Source organism: Marmota flaviventris, chromosome 10 (assembly GCF_047511675.1).
Source record: "Marmota flaviventris isolate mMarFla1 chromosome 10, mMarFla1.hap1, whole genome shotgun sequence".
Classification (NCBI taxonomy): domain Eukaryota; kingdom Metazoa; phylum Chordata; class Mammalia; order Rodentia; family Sciuridae; genus Marmota; species Marmota flaviventris.
The window spans coordinates 20,308,516-20,329,326 of record NC_092507.1 but is presented as its reverse complement, the minus strand read 5'-3'; the positions used below and the strand labels follow the sequence as shown (position 1 = coordinate 20,329,326).

Sequence of the window (20,811 nt, the reverse complement as noted above, 5' to 3'; positions counted from 1 at the left end):
GGGCTAAGGATCCATTTTGAGAAGATCACGACTATGGCTAGAAGCCTTCAGAAGAATACAAAACCAAGTTTTGGTTAACATTTTGTGAGGTTTACAAACCTGCCAAAGTCCATCTATGGAACCAAGCTAGATGATCAATAGTAATAAAAATAGCAGCTAGCACTGAATGCTAATTACGGGGCAGGTGCTGGGTAAAGTGATTTATCTCATGCTCTTGTTAAAGCTCTTTACCAGCTCTATGAAATAGGTACCATTCTGTTTATTCCATTTTACAGATGAGGAAACTGAGAAGGCCTTGAAAAGTGAAGTAATTTGCTCAGAGCAAGAATTTAAGCCTGGGTTTATCAATTCAAGAGCTTTTTAAAAAAAAAAAATTTTTTTTTTTTGGTGTTTTAAAATTTGTTTATTTGGGGCTGGGGATGTGGCTCAAGCGGTAATGCGCTCGCTTGGCATGCGTGCAGCCCGGGTTCAATCCTCAGCACCACATACAAAGATGTTGTGTCCGCCGAAAACTGAAAAATAAATACTGAAATTCTCTCTCTTTAAAAAAAAAAAATATTTATTTTACGGTTCTGGGGATTGAACCCAGAGACACTGTACCACTGAGTTACATCACCAGCTCTTTTTATTTGAGACAAGGTCTCACTAAATTGCCCAGGCTGGCCTTGAACTTGTGAACTTCCTGCCTTAGCCTCCCAAGTAGCTGAGATTATAGTGTGTGCCACCATACCCAGCAGAGCTTATGATTTTACCAGTAAGGTTAGCCTGGGATTCTAGGGCAGGAGGGAGAAACAGCAGGAAAGGGACAGATATGGGAGGATTTCCAAAGAAAGCCATAGAGGCCAGATGCAGTGGCATACGCCTGTAATCCCAGCGGCTTGGGAGGCCGAGACAGGAGGATGGAGAGTTCAAAACCAGCCTCAGCAATGGTGAGGAGCTAAGCAACTCAGTAAGACCCTGTCTCTAAATAAAATACAAAATAGGGCCAAGGATGTGCTCAGTGGCTGAGTGTCCCTGAGTTCAATCCCTGGTTAACCCCCCTCCCCCCCCCTTAAAAAAGCCATAGAGAAGACAAAGCTAAAGCTAAAGGGAAAGAGGGTAGCGGTGTCAACTCAGCACTGAGATAAGAAGCATTGGGTGGCTGGAGGTGAGGGCTGGTGAAGATTTCATTTGGAGCTCCCTTTCCTGGCTTCCAGAGCTTGGATCTGCCCCACATGGCCCCCAGCCAAGTGACCTGCTCTGGAGCTTGCTGGGGAAGGGTGGAGCATGGGGCTACTCTAGCTTCTTGGCCTGATTACATTCAGCCCCCTTGGCAGAGAAGGGCTTATCCCTGACTCTTTGACTCAGCCTCCAGTGCTGTCTCTGGAATCTACCCTCCCTCCCCCATCCCAAGGCCACAGAGAAGGGCCAGTGGGCCTTGATCTCTCTAGGGGAGTTCAGAAGTAGAGACACTCTTTCCATTCCAGAGAGGAGTCCTGGGGCCCATCTGCTGAGATCAGAGTACAGTCTGGATCCCAAGCTCCACGGCCCATGTTAGGCAATGGTTTAGATCCTGGTTGGCAGCACCACCTAGAAGCACAGTAGGAGGTAGTGTAGATTAGAGTAGGTCACGGTCTCAGACTGGAATTTAGATTTATGGTGGGTTGGATTTGTTGGTCATCTATTATAGGGTCTTTCTATTAAAATTGTAAAAAAAAAAAAAAAAACTGTAAAAATTTTAGGCTTTGTAGACTATTCAGTCTGTTATTAATACCTTGAAAGCAGTTATAAACAACGCATGAACAAATAAACTTGGCTGTGTTCCAATCAAACTTCAATTATAAAAAACAGACTACAGGTGGGATTTGGCCCATGGGCCATGGTTTTTCAACTCCTGGTGTAGAACCTTCTTCCTCCTGAGGTGTGTGTAGATTTTTAATTTTTTATTAGATACTGATATAAGCAAACAAGCTTGAGAGGGGTGTCCAGCTGGAATCTAGAGCCATAGTAGGTTAACATGGAAGGTGATCTAGAGCCACACCCTTTCTGGATCTAACTTTTGGGCATTGGTGAATAAGAAATGGACTAGACAGTGGTTTAAAGCAGACTTAGTTATATTCTCTGGCTGAGCCTAAATTCACAGAAAGCTGAGGCAGGGTGGTATGGGGTAGTGAGATTTAGACCCACACATAAGACTGTGGTCTGAATATGGGGAAGTGGGTGAGCTAAAGCCACACAGATATTGATCTAGAGCAGGCAGAGCTTTGGTCCTAAGCCAGAACACCATATGATCTAGAACAGCATTGTCCAATACAAATGTAATGCGAACCACATATGTAATTTAAAAATGTCTAATACCCACATTTATAACAAGGTAAAAAGAAGTAAAATTAATTTTAATAAAGTACCTTATCTAACTCATTATAAAAATATTATCTCAACATAATCATTGTGAAAATTGAGATTTCTACATTCTTTTTAAAACAATTGTTTTAGTTGTTGATGGACTTTTATCTATCTATCTATCTATTTATTTATATGCAGTGCTGAGAAGTGAACCCAGTGCCTTGTACCTTCTAGGCAAGCACTCTACCACTGAGCCACAACCCCAGCCCTTACTTTAAAAAAAAAAAAAAAGTAAGACTTTATGCCAGGTACAGTGGCATGTGCCTGTAACCCCAGCAGCTCTGGAGGTTGAAGCAGGAGGATCACAAGTTCAAAGCCAGTCTCAGCAACTTAGGGAAGCCCTAAGCAACTCAATGGGATCCTGTCTCAAGATTTTAAAAAAAAGCTTTAAAAGAGGCTGGGAATGTAGTTCAGTGGTTCAGTGCCCCTGGATTCAATTTCTGGTATGAATGAATGAATGAATAAAAAAGTAAGACTTCAGAATCTGGTGTGTAGCATGTCCCAGTTTGGACTGGCCCATGTGATCTGTGGCTATCTTTTAGAAAAGAGGCTTTTCTTTGGATGAGAGTCCAGAGGAGTCATGACCCAGAATGATCTGGAATAAATAGGATTGGACATGCCAGAGGTTACACCCTTAGCAGAATTGAACTGGGTATAGGCTGTCCCAGTTTGGGAAAGCACCTGGGCTCTGGGTTAGGGAGTGGGGGATTCTTTCCCTTGGAGTTCTGACTAACTGGCCTCAGGTGGATCATCTCTGAGCACTGGCCCCCAACTCCTCCCTCCCTCATCCCAATGTCACTTCTGACTCCAGAGTCTGGTCTGACCTGACAGGTGGGGGAGGGCAGAGTGGCAGCTGGACCCTTGAGGGAGCCTGAGCTCCACCCCTCCAAACCAGCTGCTGCCAGCCTTCCTGGACTGACTCTGGAAACCTGGGGGCCCTGAGACAGAAATAAACCGCCAGGTTTCCGGGCAGAGTGGGGGGCCTGCCAGCCTTTGTGCTTCCTTGCTAGGGAGGTGGGGGGGGGGAGCAGGAAGCAGCTCCAGGCCCTGTCCCAGGCTGTTCACCCTGTATGTCATCTCCCCTTACCCCCTCTACTCCCTAACTGAGTGTAGAATTTGATGGATTAGTAAACCCTGGGGACCCAATAATCTGGGACTGACATTTGAGAGCACCAAGTGGTCCTTTAGGCTCCTTGACACAGCTTGGTGTGTCATTGTTAGGACCCTATCCTAGGTACTCCTAGCTGCCTCAAGTCGGGAACAGAACAGATTCAGAGGGCTCTCTTGCGGCACTAAACTAGGAGTTGGAAGATTTGTAGTGTACCATGTACCAGCCTCTGCCACTAATTAGCCAAAGGCAACTTTGGGTGGATCACAATTTAAGCCTCCGTTTCTTCTGTTAAAAATATTAAAAGGGCATTTTGTGTTGGACACTGTAGTTCAGTGGTTAACTCAGCCTCTGAAGCTAGTTTTTCTGACTCTGGACTATGCCATTGTATGACATTTGGCAGGTCATTTAATTTTCCTGCGTCCATTTGTTTCCTCATTAGGAAAAAAGGGGATATTACCTTCTTTAAGGGAACCTTATAATCAAGTAAGTTAATTTGTTCTAATAACGCGGGCAGATGCTCAGTGTTGGCCATTACCACGGGTAGTGGCTAGGCTCAACAGGATTTTAAGTGAAAATGCATTGTTCAAATGTGAGGGACTTTTTCCCTTAAAAAAGGCCTTCTTAAAACCTTTCATCAAAAAGAAAAAGGAACCTCTCTCAATTTATAAAAATTATAAAAATCTGCTAACAAGCTTTTTTTATTGGGGGGGGGGGGTATTGGGACTGAAAACAGCAGTGCTTTACTGTTGAGCTTTTTAAACTTGATCCTGAGACAACTAAGTTACTGAGGCTGGCCCCGAACTTGCAACCCTCCTGCCTCAGCCTCCAGAGTCGCTGGGATTACAGGCTTGCTCCACAGCTCCGGGCGCGAAGGTGTTTTGCCTAAAGAGAGTTACACAGCAAGCAAATCTTGATAAGGTACCTACCATATATAGTCATGTAGCTCATCCCCAATTTACAGGTAAGGAAATCGAGGCCGGTGATTGGTCACTGGTGCACAGTGGCGCTATCCAGTGAGGCCCGAGTCCGCCGCTGGGGAGGGAGTGCCCAGGCCTCCTGTGCTCACCCGAGGAGGGGCGTGCAGGTAGCGGGCGCCCGGGAGCCTCCGCCGGAGTCAAGCGCGCTATTAATAATCTCGCCGCTCCGCCCGCGCGGAGCGCGCAGGTCCGGACTGTGGCCGGGCGCCTGCCGGCCCGGGTCGGATCCGGATCGCCGCGCCCCCCCCTTTCCACGTGACAACCCCCCCAACTCTGCAGGCAGCAGAGGGCCCAGGCGGGCGGGCCGGGGGCCAGGAAAAAACCAAAAACGCCGCGGCTGGGCCGCTCCCCTCCCGCTCAAAATAGCCCCCAGGCTGGGGCTGCCACGCATTCCGCCGGCCCCGGGGCGCGGGAAGGGGCGGCCGGCCGGGCTCCAGCCGGGCCCGACGTGGCTGCCCCGCCAGGCTGGACGGGGTGGGGGGCGAGGGCGGGCCGCGCGGCCGGCCGGCATGTGGCTCTCCTTCGGGGAGCCTTGGCAGCCCGGGCTGCGCGCTGCGCCGGGATGATGGAGAGCTTCTGGAATTTCCTGCAGCTGGAGAGCGCGGCCGACCCGGGGAGCGGGACGAGCGCGCGGCTCGGAAAGGGGCGGCTAGCGGCCCGACCCTAGGGGGCGCCTTCCTGGCGAGGGTGCTGGGGAAGATCTCCCCTCTCGGCCCTGAGCTGCGAGCGGGCCCGGAGCCTCCACCCTCCTGCGCCGCCCTTTTCGGGTCTGGCGGGGGTCCAGTCCCGCCCCTCCCGGCCTCGGCGGCGGAGAGGGGCCAGGTGCAGGCAATGCCCCTCCCCCAGCCGCCTGGTTTCCCTCTCGGCCCGTCACCTCCTTCTGGAGTCAAAAGCCCTGCGGCCTCCTCTGGGAGGGGGTGGGGGTGGCAGGGATCTGGGGGCAGCCAGGTAGCCCGAGGGGCGGCAGCGGGAAAAACTAGGAGGCAGACTATTCCGCCCCAGAACGGCTGGACCTGCAGCCTGGAGCCTTCTTCTCGAACCAAGGCGTCCAAGGGCTTCTGGGAGGGAGGCGAGGTAGTCCTCTTTCAGCCCCCCTCCGCCCCCAACTGCAGAGCCGGTAGGGGGGCGGACCTGCTGGAAAAATCCTGGATAATTTCCCCGACGGAGACAGCGGCGGCTTTCTTTGGGGGCGGCTCTGCACCCTGAATATCCCGGAGTCTAGAAAAGGGCCCCCCTAGAGGGAGGGTCTTCCTTTTACTGGAGTCCTGAGATCCAGGGTAGTAGGTAAGTGACCTCTCTGGACTCGCTCCTGGCACTGGGGTGGGGGAGGGAAAGAGGCCTACCCTGCCCTTTGTGGGGGAGGGGAAGGAAGAGATGCTTTCCCACAACTTTGCTGCGTTCCAGCACCATTTGGTGCTTTGCAAACTGATGAACCATTTGGCAACTCAGCAGGCGGCTCCCCCGCCTGGGGTGGACCCCTTCTCCCCCTGCCTGTGGCCTCTGTTCAGTTCCATTTCCTGCCCCCACCTAGCATACACTTACCATGTTAAACAAAAGCAAAGAAGATAGGCCCAGTTGGAATGTCTTCTCTGCCACTCACTGGTTGTGTGACCTTGGGCAAGTCCCTTCACTCCTGAGTTTCCCTTTCCTCATGAAAAACTAGATAATAGTGGGCAGGTCATGGCCTTATTGTGGGGCTTGAAGTAGCAAGTTTAAAGCAATAAGCATAGTGTATGAGGGCACAAAGGGCACCTGTGTAACAGCCCCACCCAGAGGAGCAGAGGCAGCCCTCAACGTCTTTGAATCCCCTTACCCTCTAATAGCCCTGTGAAATGTGGCTTTCCAAGGTAAGTAGTCCTCTTAAGCTGGGTAGGATGGAAAGATGATGGTTTTATTGAGTATTCACTCAGTAAATAGTCATTAAATACATATTTACTGTTTTTATTCTCAGCTTCTGAGACCTAGGACTGGTCACAGTAGTGTTCAAGTTGGAAGGGCCCTTAGAAGTCCTTCCAGCCAGGCCAGCTCAGGGGGAAACTGAGGCCTGGAAAGGGGATTGAATCTCCTTACTATGCTTCACTGTTGCTCACTACGGATGCGGGGTGGCACAGAACACTGGGTATGGCCCAGGCAGGCTTGAGGTTGGTGGAATTCTGTTTTCCTCTCTCTCCCAGCTCCTTGTTGACCTTTCACTCCACCACTGCCAGATACCCAGCTTCAGATTTGGATGCCTCTAGGCCCCTCCTCCACCCAGGAGGTCAGCCTGGACCAATGCCATTCCCAACCTTTCTCACCCCACCCCCCCAGTTCTCTGTTTCCTGTTTGGCCTTCCTTGTCTCCTAGGAAAGACCCTGGAGGTACTCAAAGAAGCTTGAGGTTCCATTTGTGTCTGTGTAAATGAGCCAATTACCTCACCTGTAAGCCTTAGTTTGCTTTTCTACAAAGGGAGTTGAAATAAAAATTCTAGGAGAACACCTCTTTGCTCATCTGTCCCAGACACCTCTTCACTCATCTGTCCCAGAGGCATCCTGGCAAAGATCTTTTTAAATAATAGAAGGCAGGAATGCCCTGGAACTAGAGGGAATTTGCACTGAAGGCCAGGTATAGGAAGAGAATAACCTTTGCTTTGATTTGGGAAGGCAGTGAGCCCTGGAATAGGAAGTGGGACAGGGATGATCATCCACCAGATCTTTTTGGTAAAGTCTGGATTCATCTCTCTGAATATACTGCTGGGCAGTTCCCGTAAACTTCTCTTAAGGACCACAGACTCTCTCTCCCAACTAGCCCAGTCCCACTTCCCTCTGCCTCAAGGAAGCCTTTCTGGGCTGTTACTCTTTCTTCCACCCTAACCCAGAGTTTCTCTGCACTCCATAGAGGACTCCCAGTGAGGGACTATAAAAGAGAAAGGCTGGAACAGCAGTTGGGCTGTGTGACTTTGGGCAGGCTGCTTCCCTCTCTGGGTATCTGCTCCTGCATAGCGGAGGAGGCTGGATTAGTGACTCCCTAAGGCACCTTCTAGCTCTGACAGGCTCCAAGCCTGTGTTGACTGATGTATCCTAGGAGATGGGAGCACACAGAGAACGAAGTCAGCTGGGAGATCCCTGTCAAGGTACCCCCACCCCCAGGCTGAGGTGCCTCCCTTGTTGAGACACACCCTTCAGGGATACTGGTGGAGATTGTGGTGGGTGGAGGGTACATATCACCCAAGTGAGTGGCCCTGCTGATTCTCAGGGTTCGTATATATTATCTGGAGAGAGGTCTGTGCTTAAGAACAAGAGCTTGTGTCAGGGCAGTGTGACTGCGTGCTGTTAGGGGAAGAGAATGTGTGTGTCAGTGACCGGTCAGCCTCCAGGGAGTGGGGTGTCAGGCACGAGGCAGCTAGCTTGAGGGATGGTGTGTGCAAAAGAGTGATCACAGAGGCAGTCGGTGTATCAGGGTGTGTTCAAGACAGAGACTGGCAGTGGGAAGGAGGAAAAACCATATATGAGCCAGAGAACCCAGCTCTGGGTCAGGGCAGGCCGCCTGGCAGGCTCCAGCCTCAAAGGGAGTGATGGAAGAGTTTTGCCTGTACCTAGGTTTGTCAGCTTGTTTATGGGTGTTAGCTGAATGGCACTGTTCTGAATTGCAGTTGTCATGCTCTTTTGTGGGGGTATCTATCTGAGTAGGGGTGTTGTCAAGGTTTCCTGAACAGTGAGTATCGGGATGTGTGGTAAGGCATTGCGTAGCCCTTGGCCATTTGGGGTGCTGTCCGATTGTACTGGGGCCGTTGAATGGTATTTTTCAGGCGGCAGGCGAATCCTGGCTGTTTTGGGTGCCTCTTCTCTTCTGCAGAGAGGGAAGCCTCCTGCCTTATCGGTCCCTCTGCAGGTAGGCAGGCAGCCGCAAGCCCGCTCACTCTCAAAGTAATTTTACCACGGTGCCTAAGTCAGGAACAGGCGTGAATTGACCTTTTAACCCCTTCCCCACCACGGGATTAGGCTCAGTTTCCTGTTCAATCTCCTCCAGAACCAGTTCCATCCCGCTTAGGCCCCCCCAACAGTGGATAAGCAAACCCCCTCCATCACTTTTCTTCTTCCACCCCTATCGGGCCTTGGGGGGGCCTGAGGGCCAGGCTGGTGCAGGGTCTGGCAGGAGCTGAGGGCCCAGGCGGGAGTGATAAATATTGAAGAGGAGGGATTTCGGTGTGGGCTGGAGCAGCTGCAGTGGTTCGAGTGTCACACTATCTCTCCCCAGGTTTACTGACCCATTTCCATTCACGCGGCTGCTGGTTTCCTAGCAACGGCAACAGTCCCCCCAGAACAGGCGGAGTGTGTGTCTGCCATTAGCGACTGCCGCAACTGTGTCAAGGTTACCCCGCTCCCTGCAAACCCACCCTGGCGGGTTTGTTTTCTGCCAGCGCCTGGCACACACCGTGCCAGCCAGGCAGGGGGAGGGTAGGGGGCTGGGGGCCAGCCCAGGGGCTTGGGCTTGGGCGAGGGTGGGGGGCGAGGAGGAGCTACAGTTCCCGGTCCAGTGGGAGCCAACTTGGACCGAGTCCGATGCAGCCACCCCCCATACTTGGCTGGTGGAATTCCTGAGCCCGAGGGGAGCAGGGGGTGGGGCTGTCCCTCAGCCCTGACCCCCGAGATTCCAGAGCCTGGGGGGAGGGGTGTGGGCGAGGGGCCTCTGGGAAGCCTGCCCGGTCTGACCCCACCTGGCTTGTTCTCCTGCCCTGGCTTCCTCCCACTTGTGCAGCAGCTCCATGCTCTTCTCTGCTCTCAGCTCTTTGTCCCAACCTCTGTGCCTGGTCTCCCCCAGCAGACTCCCCAAGGCAGGGTTGTATTTCTCCCATCAGACCAGGGACTCCTGAGGTTGGGGTCCATGATGCCTCTTTTTCTTGTCAGCCCTCAGCACCATCTCCTGAGTTAATAAATGTCGTGGGAGATGAGATTAAACATTTAGGGTGGCAAAGGGTAATTCCTTAATGGGGACTACCCCATCCTACCCCTCCTTGCTGGAGGATTCTGCCTGCGCTCCCCACCACCAGGCAGTCCTCATGTGGGACTGACTAGAGGAAGTGGAGTACCCTTCCTTTTCTCCTGAAAGCCAGGCTCCAAAGGGTTAAAGCAGTTCCTGCCCCCCTTGCCTTGGTATGTGAACTCCCCCAGGCTGGGGGGATGGGAAGGTGGGGGTCTGTCACCTTACAGTCACTCATGTGGTCAGCTCAGACCTGACCAGTCACATTCCTACCCAGGAGGGCTGGGGCTTGAGGCAGAGGGCAGGGGCAGAGGCAGAGACCTGGAGGAGGCTGAGGTTTTAGGAATGGAAGACCCTTTGGGTGGGAGGGTGGGGAATACAACCTAAAAGTTGGGGCAAGAGGCAGCTGAGGTTAAAGCCTGAATCCACCTCCTGTTCCTTTAGGTCTTAGTCTCCCTGACTCTCCTCCTAATTTGCACCCCTTAAAACTTTCTGGGTGGGTCCACGTGTCTAATGACACAGGTACAGACCTGGTCCCAATTTTAAACAAAGAAAAGTACGTGGCAAAGGCAGTTTCTGACATGCAGAGCAGCACAGGGAGTTGTGGGTAGGGACTTGTGGGTAGACTCGTGTGACTTTGTGATGCTTGGGGGAAGCTGGCTGGGTCAGAGGTTCTGAGATGTAGGGTGCCTAGCAGGCTAAGCTAGACAGCAGTAGACCTGCATGGGGACCCAGAGAGCCTGGTTCTCTGCCCAGCCTTGTGCCTGGCTCCTCATGACCTCAGTCTCCCCATCTGACAGGCCAGTGCTTTCTGAAAGCCCTTCTGCCCTTTTAGTCAGTGGTTCTGGGTGAGAGATGAGGGTTGGGGGGCGATGGTCTGGAGAGGTGTGAGAAGCTGCCAGCTCTAGGGGGAGTTGCAACGTGATCCTGCAGCGAAAATAGCCCAGGTCATTTTCAGCTGCTTGGGCGGAGGTATCTGATCCCAGCAGGGCAGCATGGGCAGGGGGCAGGGAGGAGCATTCTGTAAAGCTCTCTGGGAAACCGGACGCTAGGATGGAAGGCTAGGGAAAGGTTGGCATGCCCAGCTGGGCTTCCTGAGACCCGCAGGGCCTTGGCAGGAGCCCAGGAATGAAAAGACAAGAATGCAGAGGGTTAACCGGAGGTGAGGGCTGGACTCTGGCCCCCTTTGGGTCCTGGCCTGGATGAGGTGAAAGGTCAGCCCCAAGGAGTCCAAGCACAGCTGGGGAAAGAGTAACGTGATCCTTCTCCCTAGCCAGGCTCTGGGGATCACAGTGCCGCCACCCCCAGGAAAGGTGCTTTGACATCCCCAGGAAGGAGCTTGTTTCACTTGTTCTCAGCAGGAGCTATGGGTTAGAAGAGGGTCCAGGCCCATGGGGTCAGGGAGATTTGCAGGTCAGGCTCCTCAACTAGTATGGCAGTGCTTTTGTCATCCTGGGGTCAGGGGAGGTGGAGGTGAGCCTGCTGGAAAGGTTAAAGGTAGCCTACTCTAGGCCCCATTTATAATGACCAGCATGGGGTGGGGGAAGCTTAGCAGTAGGAATCCCCCCAACACACACACAGCTTGATTAGTGAGGGTGGCCATCTGGTACTAGACTGTGACATTGAGAAGTGCTTAGGGTGAATTACACCTTGACTGAGAAGGCTTTGCTGTCAGGTTGTAGGTCTGGTGGGATACTGTGGTATAAGATGATTTCATGGGAGGCAGAGATGACAACACACAGGAGAACAAAGGCTCTGAAGTCAAGTTTGACCTGGGTTCAAATCCTGCCTCGGTCTTAAGCAAGCTAACCTAAGCATCAGTTTCCCGATTCATAAAATAGGACAACTAGTATCCACCATGTAGGATAATTGTGAGGTCTGCACAGAATAGGTGCTCAGTAAAAACATAATGGTAACTGGGCTGGGGGCACAGTACCTAGCATGTGCCAGAAATGAGTTCCATCCCCGGAACTGGAGAGAGAGAGAGAAAAAAAATGTATTAAGCCTTATGAGGTGGCTTACAGGTCACATACAACATGGAACCTGGATTGCAGCTGATGCTGGGTCTCTATAGAGCAGAAACTGGTAAGCTATAAACAGTATGAAGGAGAGGGTAGTTTGAGAATGGGACTGGGTCACTGTCCTCAGGGCTGTGCATGAGGCTGTGAGGGTGACCAGATGGGACAGGGTGAGGTGAATGGTGTTGAGTATGTAGCAGGGGGTGGTTTGAAACAGGGTTGATCCTACCGCCTGGCATCAATCCCCATACCCCACCCTGGCAGGCTTTGTGCGGCCGTGTGGGTGTAGCTGTCCCCGAAGTGCGGCTGTAGGTATGTTTGAGAAGGCGCAGGCATCCCGAGAAAGAACAAGTCGCCTTTTGTACGCGTCCAGCCCCCGGCAGGGCTGGGCCCTCTCTGGGGGATCCCCTGTTTCCTCGCCCAGTTCCCCGCCCACGGACAGCGCCCCAGCCCACCCTGCCTCAGGCCCCCACCTGTGGGGCTCGAAGGTCTGAGCGCCCCCTCCCGGAGACCTACGCTGAGGGGCTGAGGGTGTGGAGAAGGGGGTGGGAGGGGGCGTGCCCAAAGCCTGCCCCGCCCTTGTGGCGTCACTCCAGGTGCTACCAATCTCCAGAAGCCCCGCCTATGGGCGGCACACATTCTCACAGCACCGCTCCCTGATGTTGGGGACGCGCGGTGGGTGGAGCTGGCGGGAGGTGCGGGAGGAGGCAAGGCCAGCGATAGGGCTGGGAGAATTGAAGGCCTCTCCCTTCCTGCTCTGGGACAGGCTGACCAGGCGACCCTGACGCTGAGTGCTGGGCTTTCTTTGAAGAACCTCACAAGACCTCCCGGAGTGCTTCACCTTCTTGCCCACCTGTCCATATCTTACTGATTAATACTCTTTGCACTAAGCCTTTTCAGAAGCGAGCCCTACCATCTTTTTTGTTTGTTTTAGTTGTTTTATTGCCTTCACCCGTTTGGTGGCCCTCTGCAATCATAGCAGAAGCTGTAATACTACGAACACCAGCCGCAGTCCACTCAGTGGGTGACTCATACCAGACACTGTTGTCTTTCTTGAAACAGCTGATGCATCTCTTCCAGCTTTCTACCTTGTCCCATTGAACCCTTCTCACCCACTGGACTGGGACGACATCTGGGCAGGGGTTATAGACATGGTCTAGCTCAGAGAAGGCACTCAGTTTAGGATGGATGATAGATGAGGAGACAGGCTCATGAAGGGAAAGTAAGTCACTTAGCAGGTAGAACAATCAAAACTAGAAACCAGGATTCCTGACCTCCTTCAGACCTTTAGCTCTCATGAGTGACTGAGAGTAGGGAGTTGCACAGAGAATTGTTAGAGGACTTCCCCTTCTCCACGGGAGGATCTCTGTCCAACTGCTCCCTCTCTGCAAAGACCAGAAGAACCCTAGGTCTGTTTTTGCAGTGCACACAGCTTGTAGCAGAACCTCTAACTGCTGGAAAGAGGAGATGCTGGAAGGGCTTTTGCAGGCCAAAAGGGGCAGTTCTGGGCTACAAGGAAAATTATGGCTCCAGTGATTGGGGGGTGCTGGTTCTAGGGACATAAAGATTTAGCTTGCAGGTGGGAGGTTCCAAGATGGGCAAAGAGTGTTGGGAACCAAAGTATGTGGGGGTTCAGTGCAAGGGAGGCAGGGATTATGCTGGGCCAGCACTCCCGCACCAACAAGCTGGCCCAGCGGAATGCTGGAAGGCCCCAGGGATGAGGCCAGGCAGCCAAGGTGTCTCTGGTGGCACAGAAGCAGTTAAGAGCTGCCTCAGCCCGTTCCTTCAGACAATTAGTGACATCTCGCTTGACAACACCACACTGAGCCGATGCAGACCTCAGTCCCCCTCCCAGCCCCCCCACGGCCGCTTCAGCTGTTTATTCTTGGGCTTTAACAATTGGGATTCTGACTTGGAGGAGCGGGCGCCCCGCTCTGCCCTCTGACCCGCCGTCTCCTTGGTAACTGGAGCCCGGTAGGCCTGGGCTCTGCGTTAGGATTACAGATCCTGAATTCACAATCTTGCTGCTCCCCTGCAAGCAGAGGCTGCTGCAGCAGCAGCAGCATGTGGGATCTTCAGCTAGACCAGAGGGGACAGAGAAGAAGGGTCCCCAGGGGCCAGCGTGAGACACCAGTGGGACCCTAGGATGGCACAAGCAACCTGGAGAAGGTTGCCCCCCTGGCAGCCTCCAAGGGGTTGGGCAGGGCCCATTGCTGTGCTCCACTCCCAGCATCTCCCAACCACTCTCTGGAAACTTTCTTCATGGTCGAGCCCTGAGGGCGAGGGCAAGGCTTCTCCATCACCCCCCTTTCCCCGCTCAGTCAGCCCCCTACCATGCCCAGAGCTCCAAGTGCCAGCAGACTGTGCCCCTGCCGTGCCCGCCGCCATGGCAACAGGCCCCCTCCCTCGCCAGCTCTGCTCCTTCCCCCCCCCCCCAGCAGCCAACTGCCCCAGCTGAAACCGGAGCCGATGCATCTGTGAGCCTCATGCCTAGACCCACATTCCATTTCTGTCCTCTGTCCCCCCCAGTTCTGGCGACGACATCTCCCCTCCTCTTTCTCCTACTTACGCCCCCTCCCTCCTTGCCTCTGCCTACTCCTGCTGTTCCCCCCACACTCTATCACTTAGTGTCTCCCCCTTGTTCCCGCCCCATTCTAGGAGTGTGTCTCACCCTCTCTGCTGTCTCTGATGGTCTCTGGGTGTGTCACTCCCTGCTTCCAGCTCCCTGGGTCGCTGCCTTGGCCTGCCTATGGCAGGCTCCTCTGTCTCTTTCCCACCATGTGTCTGTCTCTCTTTCTCTCCTTCTGTGTGCGTGTGTCTTTGTCTCTGCATCATCCTGCCTGTCTCTCTTTGTCTTTTTCTTCCTTCTTCTCTCCCTTCCTGAATCTCTTTCTTGCTGTCTTCCTTCCTGTGGCATGTGTCCCCCCCTCCCCATCCCTTTCCTCTCTTTCCTGGTCACTGTCTCCCAAGCCCTCCTTCCTTATCTCTTTCTCCATGATCTTCTTCTTTTTGTCTCTAATTTTCTGCCTTGATTTCTCCCTCCCTTTCCTTCTCTTTCTCTGACTTTCCCTCTAAATACAGAAATTCCTTTCAAGTCTCCTCCTCTTCTTTCCTTCTTAGCCATTTCTCTCATAGCCCCTGGTCGTGGAACTGAGGGAGGTCCTCCAGAATCACCCCCAAAGAGCCCCCTTACTAGTGAGGGCCATGTGACTTGAAAGCCCCATTGGGCGTGTATAGTTGAACCTGAAAGGGAGGGTCTTAGGTTAAAGAGCCTGCAGAGAGTGGGGTGCCAGGTCTCCCTTTGTAGGGTTTTGGAGGATGGGCTCTCTCCACCTGGTTCATCTTTCACCAGCCCAGGTAGTGAGTACTCGCAGGGGCTCTGTGTCAGCCAAGCAGCCTCCTAGATATAAGGACTTACAGAAGATCGTGTCTAGACCTCACCGATTCCTGAGATTGGTCCTCTCTTGGTACAGTAATAGCTGTCTTGGACCATGCCTCAGTTTACCCCTGTGGCACAGGGTTACAACCTTGCTCTAGCTCTGACTTCTTGAAAGTACTATAAGAGTCCCTGAAGCAAACTCAAAGTTATGAGGAACAAGGAAAGACTTGAGTAACTCCCGAGCCCCTGCTCACCAACAGCAGGAAGGACTCCAGCCCAGAAGAATCAAGGTCCTGGTGGAATCAGGGTCCTGTCTCCTTAAGTGCTGGGTGGAGGACAGTGCCCGCCTCCTCCAACACTGGCAGCCCCTGCTGTCCAGCCCTCCCAATCTGGGCAGTGGCCTCTAGCCTTCCTCCTGTCATCCCTCTTCAAGGAATGAGCTCGGAGTCATGGGCAAACAGGCCTGGAGTGGGGAGCCAGGCCTCTAGAGCCCAGCCCTTGCCTCTGGGTGTGGTGAAGCCTGGTCAGGCAGACAGTTCTAGGACCCTGGGGTCTGGGCACTACTCACCAAGGGGCCAGGCGGGGGAGTAGGGGTGCCTGGGGGAGGCGGGTTGCACGCAAGGCATGCTGGGCCCCCTCGGCGGGTGGGTGGGGGGAACAAAGCTGGCATCGAGGCCTCAGCTAAAATTAGCTGCTTCCCTGCGCGGGAGCGAGCATGCCTGCCAGCCGCCCAGATCGCCGCTGCCTCGGCAGGCCATCTGTCGCCACGTTTTGCTCAGTCCCTCAGGGCCCCCCAGCTCCAGCCACCCCCAGGGGCTGGAGGAACTCTGCTCTGAGGCTGTTCCTGACCAGAGCTCTGGGCTCTGCTGCTGCTGTGTGACCTCAGGCTAGGCCTATCCCTCTCTGGGCTCTTGTAAGAGGGGGGCTCTTGTATAGTGCTGACTACCCAGGTCCCCTGCTCCTTCTGAGCAGCAGGTGCTTTTGGGGTCATGGGGAGCTGGGATGTGGGCTGAGCTCCTCCCTTTGAGCTGCTGCTCTTCAAGGTTTGAAGGTGGGCAAAGTGAGATTTATTTAGGGTAAAGGTGAGGGGGATGACAGTCCTATCAAATCCCTTGGTCTTGGGGTGGTCTTCTCTGCATCCAACAGGACCACACACACACACACACACACACACACACACACTCTTCCAGGCAATTTTAAAGAAACAGCTCAGGTGGGAAACCAGCCTGGGCAAGTCTTTTGCCTTCTCTTCGTCTAGTTCTCCCTCTTTTCAGTAAGAGACTTCCTGTTTCTTGAGCACCTGCCCACTTTTTGCTGTGTGTTCTTGTGAGACGCATGTTAATGTCTCTACCTCCAGATGAGGAGACTGAGGTGCAGGAAGAAGAGGTTCCCTGTGAGGAAGCAGCAGAGCAGAGTCAGGGGAGGAGCCCACTATCCTTCCCATGCTCCCCCTCCCAGGCCCACCCCTTCAGCTTCTCTGGACCTGGCACTTCCCTTCCACCTCCCCAAAGCCAAAGAGGCTGAGCCTCTGCTCCAAGGTCACCCAGCTTGGCCTGGGAGGAGCTCAGACTTGAACCCGGGCCTCTTGGCTCCTGGCCTTCCTCACCACTCTGGCCAGCAGGCTGGGCCTGTTCCCTGGGTGAGTCATGCCCCTGGACTTTGGCCTCCTTGTCCCTAGCTCTGTGTCCTGAAGTTTAGAGAGAGGGCCTTTCCAAGGAAGAGGAGTACCCCCACAGCACAGGGTGTCTCAAGCCATTATTCCACTCCCTGCTCCGTGAGTGTGTGGTGACAGCAAGCCCTAGACCCTCTGCTTCCCACCAATCTCTAAATAGTGTGACAGAAACAGCTTCAGTGACAGCTCTCCCTCCACTGCTCCTTCTGCCCCCTGCCTAGATACACAGCTGCGTTAAATGAGAAATGGGGGCAGGGGGTGTTTGGAGAGGTGGCATTTCAGGTTATCTCTGTGCCCAGGCAGCTTCCTCCCGGCGCTTCTCTCCCCCAGCACGGGTTACCCAGGCAGAAGGCCACAGCACCGCCCCTCATGGTGTCCAGGGACCAAGGTCACACCCAGAGTCCTGTGTGCCTCCACCTCCTCCTGGGGCCAGTGGTGTTTGTCACTGGGGCAACGTGTGGCTGTGCCTGGCTCTGGCAGTGCTGGGGTGACATTCATGCCCTGTGAGCTGTGACGCCTCTGCAGGCAGAGGACAGCACCACTCAGGCTGGCGACAGTGGTGGGGGAGGGGTGTGGGTGGGCAGACTGTCACCTGTCCCGAGCAGTCAGGGAGGTGACATGTCACATACCCATCCCAACAATCCGTAGGGAGGCCTCAGGGAAGGGGCTTGGTTATGCCCAGCCTCCGGTTCTGGTGGGTGGAGGTCTGTGCCTTCCCCTCAGGTAGAAAAAGAGGCTTGTCTTGTGGGGATGTGTGCGGCTGTTTTGCTAGGCTGTGTGTGACAGTTTCTCTGTGCCTCCCACACCCTCTCCGGCATGGAGGTGCCTGGTTGTATGGTAGTCCTGTGAGAGATGACCACCTGGAGAGCTGTCTGACTGAGGTGTTAGATGTGACCATCTCATACTTCCAGGGAAGCGACAGGTTATGTGCCCAGCTCATATTATAGGGGGATTGTCACTGACTTGTGTACCTGTCTTTCTGGCTGTTGCATATGTGAGAGATGTCACCATGTGCCCATCTCGTGCTTCTGTGGGGGGTGATGTGTGATTTTCTTCTGCTGTTGGGAAGACAGGAATGTGGTAGCTCATGGTAGCCCGTCTCTCACCCTAAAGAGACAACATGTTGCCCAGGGGTGGGGTGCTAGCCATTGGTGGGGCCTCCCTAGGCAGACCACATGGCCCCAAAGGGCCAGCCAGAGGAAGCACTGGAGGCCCTGGGCATAGGTCAAAGTGTGTGTGTGGAGGGGTGTCTCAGTGTCGCATGACCTATCTTCTGACCCAGGTGCCAACCCTTGGGACTGTTCCCCAGGAGGAAGGACCCAGTGTTTTTCAGACTGTGCGCAATGGGGGCCTCTGGGGCCGAGGCAGGTGTGTGCCTGTGAAAGTGTGGCATCAGGCAGAATTTGCAAGGGGGGGCGGGGGGGCTGTGTCCCCATGGGCCTGGGGACCCTATTCGCTGCCTCTTCTGCCCCTGAAACTGTTAAACTAATTAAGGCTGTGGAGCCGCAGGATTAATCGGGGCAGCTCGGCGCGGGCCGGGAGCTCAGGTAGTCGATTAGTGCGCCGCGGAGGATATTGGATTTCTGAACCGCAAGTCAGCACTATTCGGGCCTGTTATCTCCAAGGCTGGAGGGTCAGCAGGCGGGAGGCCGGGCGCTGGCCGCCCTCGCCCAGCACGGCCTCCCCCTGCCCTCACCTAGCCCTTCCCCCGGCCCACCCTGTCTGCCTCATCCGTTCTTTTTCAGGTTCCTGTGGGACAGTCTAGTCCCTGGTTGTCCCTTTCCACTGCCATCTCCATCAGTGCCCTCCCCCGCATGCTGGTGCCCCCCTCCTGCTGCCTCTCCCCCTAAGGTCTTTCTGGTCCCCTCCCATTCTGTGCCTGACCCATACCTGCCTGCAGCCTCTGCCTAGGTCTCAGCCCACTGCGCTTGGCCCCTGCCTCCCAACCGGTCCCCCACTGTCTCTTACCACTAGTTTCTGTCCCCCTTTTTGTGTCTGTGTGTGTCTATCTCTCACAGTTTCTGTCTCTTTTCTCTCCTTCTTGTGTCTCTGTCTCCCTGTGTCTGTCTCTCTCTTTTCCTTTCTCCCTCTGGCTCTCCCTCTCTCGCTCGCGCTCTCTTTCTCTCTCTCTCTCTCTTGTGTGGTCTCTGCTGGTGTCTGCAACCAGAACAAATCTCCCCCAGCCAACACCCCCTGAACAAGGAGGCCAGAGCAGCTAATGGGAAACATGTGATTCTGCCTTGCGCCTGGAGCACCGGGAAGGGAGCCTTAGTCCCAGCCCGGCCCTGCTCCCCCTGCTGCATTCCCCCACCACACTGCCCTCCGCCTCCCCCAGCCTGAGCGGGCACAGTCACAACTTCCCTGGTCATTTGTGTTGGTGGGGGCTGGTGTTTATCAACTGGGGAGTACCAGGTTGTGGAGGATCTGGGGGCAGCTCCGCTCCGCAGGTCTCCCCACCCCTGGGGGCAGGCAGACCCCATGCAGACTCCCCGGACCCGCCACCATATGCAGGAGAACAGGGCCAAGATGAGCTGAGCTGTGGGGACCTGGATGGGGGGCAGCGGTCCACCTCCACTGGAGGGCTCTGGAGCCACCCAAATTTCCATCTCTTCTGCCCTCCCAGGCCTCTGGGGAGCCGCAGAGGTGGGGGCTCCCCAAGGGCTTGGGAGCTGCCAGGCTGCATTTCTGTGCCCACCCAACCACAGGGAAGGGGGGACAGATAGAGGAGGGAGGCTCTGGCAGGTTGGAATTCTCCTTCTCTGCCTGTGGATAAATTGTCCCTAATCCAGGCTTGGGGAGTTGTCTGGCTCCTACAGAGAGAGAGAGAGAGAGAGAGAGAGAGAGAGCAGAAGATAGGGAGGGAGGGAGGAGGGAAGCAGGCACATATAAACACAGTGACACAGACACACATACTGTCTCACAAAGGGTCTCTCCTTGCACGCACATGCACGCACATTATACAAAGGTACCACACAGACACTGAGGCACCATTGTGCTGACAGGCGTACTGTGGCACACAGGCCTGTTCACACGTGTGGACGCTGGCACATGGCTATACTGGCACAGGCATACAATGACACAGCACAAGGACCCACCAACATACAGAAGCACATGCAGATACACAGACACAATGATAAGGTCACACAAATCCACACATGCAGGGACACACCCACAAGTACATACTGACCCATAGTGAAACAGACCAACAGGGACACTGTGACCAGTCACACCATCACACCATGACCCTGAAAACCCAGAGAAAGGCAGAGGTAGAAGGGAGGAAATGCTGATCTACAGTGACACCAGTGCCCGCAGTCACAGGCCTCGAGATTGGAAACCTGCAGGGACAGCAGAGGATCAGCCGCACGCCCCCGCCCCCCACCACACACACATCCAGAGAGCTCTGAGACAGGCAGGAGCCGGTTTGGCTCCTGACACAGCTAGATACAGAGAGCCAGGCACAGTGTGTGCGCACACAGGAACAGGCACAGCCTGACCGCAGCTGGGCACACCTGTCAGACACAGACACAGGCGCTTATGCTTGAGTCTCACAAGCATACAAACACAGGCTCAGCTAGATGCACACACAAAGGTGAACAGAATAGAAATTCAGACAGTGCACATACCTACCTGTGTAACTGAAGACACCGATCCCACTTGGCCTAGCATACACATGTGCACACACACCACATCTGAGCAGACACGGTCCCATACATGTAGACCCTTAAGCATGCAGAAATACAGGGAAGCATACAGACAGGCTAAGTAGACCCAGAACCCACATACAGGTGTATTTACCCAGACAATGAGACATTCACCAACATGCATTTATACAGACGGAATCTCTGTCACACACACACAAATTCCCAAGCAACCAAGACCTATAAGCAGTTCATGAGGCCTGGATCCCAGATCCCCTGGGGGCTCTAGTACGGACCTTGAGACAAATAGGTTGGAAGCAGGGACATGGTGAAGAAGGCCATGGTTATTAAAGAAAACAAGAGACACCACCAGTTGCTGATGGAGAGGTGCATGGGCACCCTCGTGGAAATCTACACCCACCATTGCCCTGAACAGCAGCTCTCTTGCCTGCATTGTGGGCAAGGTCTTGGCACGTATAGCTTCTTCAGATTGCTCCTCTCTATCCATAGATTTTTCTTTGGGGGGGGGGGGCATTTACTGGGGATTGAACTCAGGGGCACTCAGCCATGGAGCTACATCCCAACCCTATTTTGTATTTTATTAGAGACAGGGTCTCACTGAGTTGCTTAGCGCCTTGCTTTTGCTGAGTCTGGCTTTGAACTCATGATCTT

At 54.2% G+C, this 20,811-nt stretch overlaps 1 protein-coding gene across 3 annotated transcripts in view; it reads left to right on the top strand.

Moving 5' to 3' along the window:
* The window catches only part of Ahdc1 (AT-hook DNA binding motif containing 1), a 66,472-nt gene that overhangs the window by 22,973 nt on the left and 22,688 nt on the right, over positions 1–20,811 (top strand). The window lies entirely within an intron of this gene.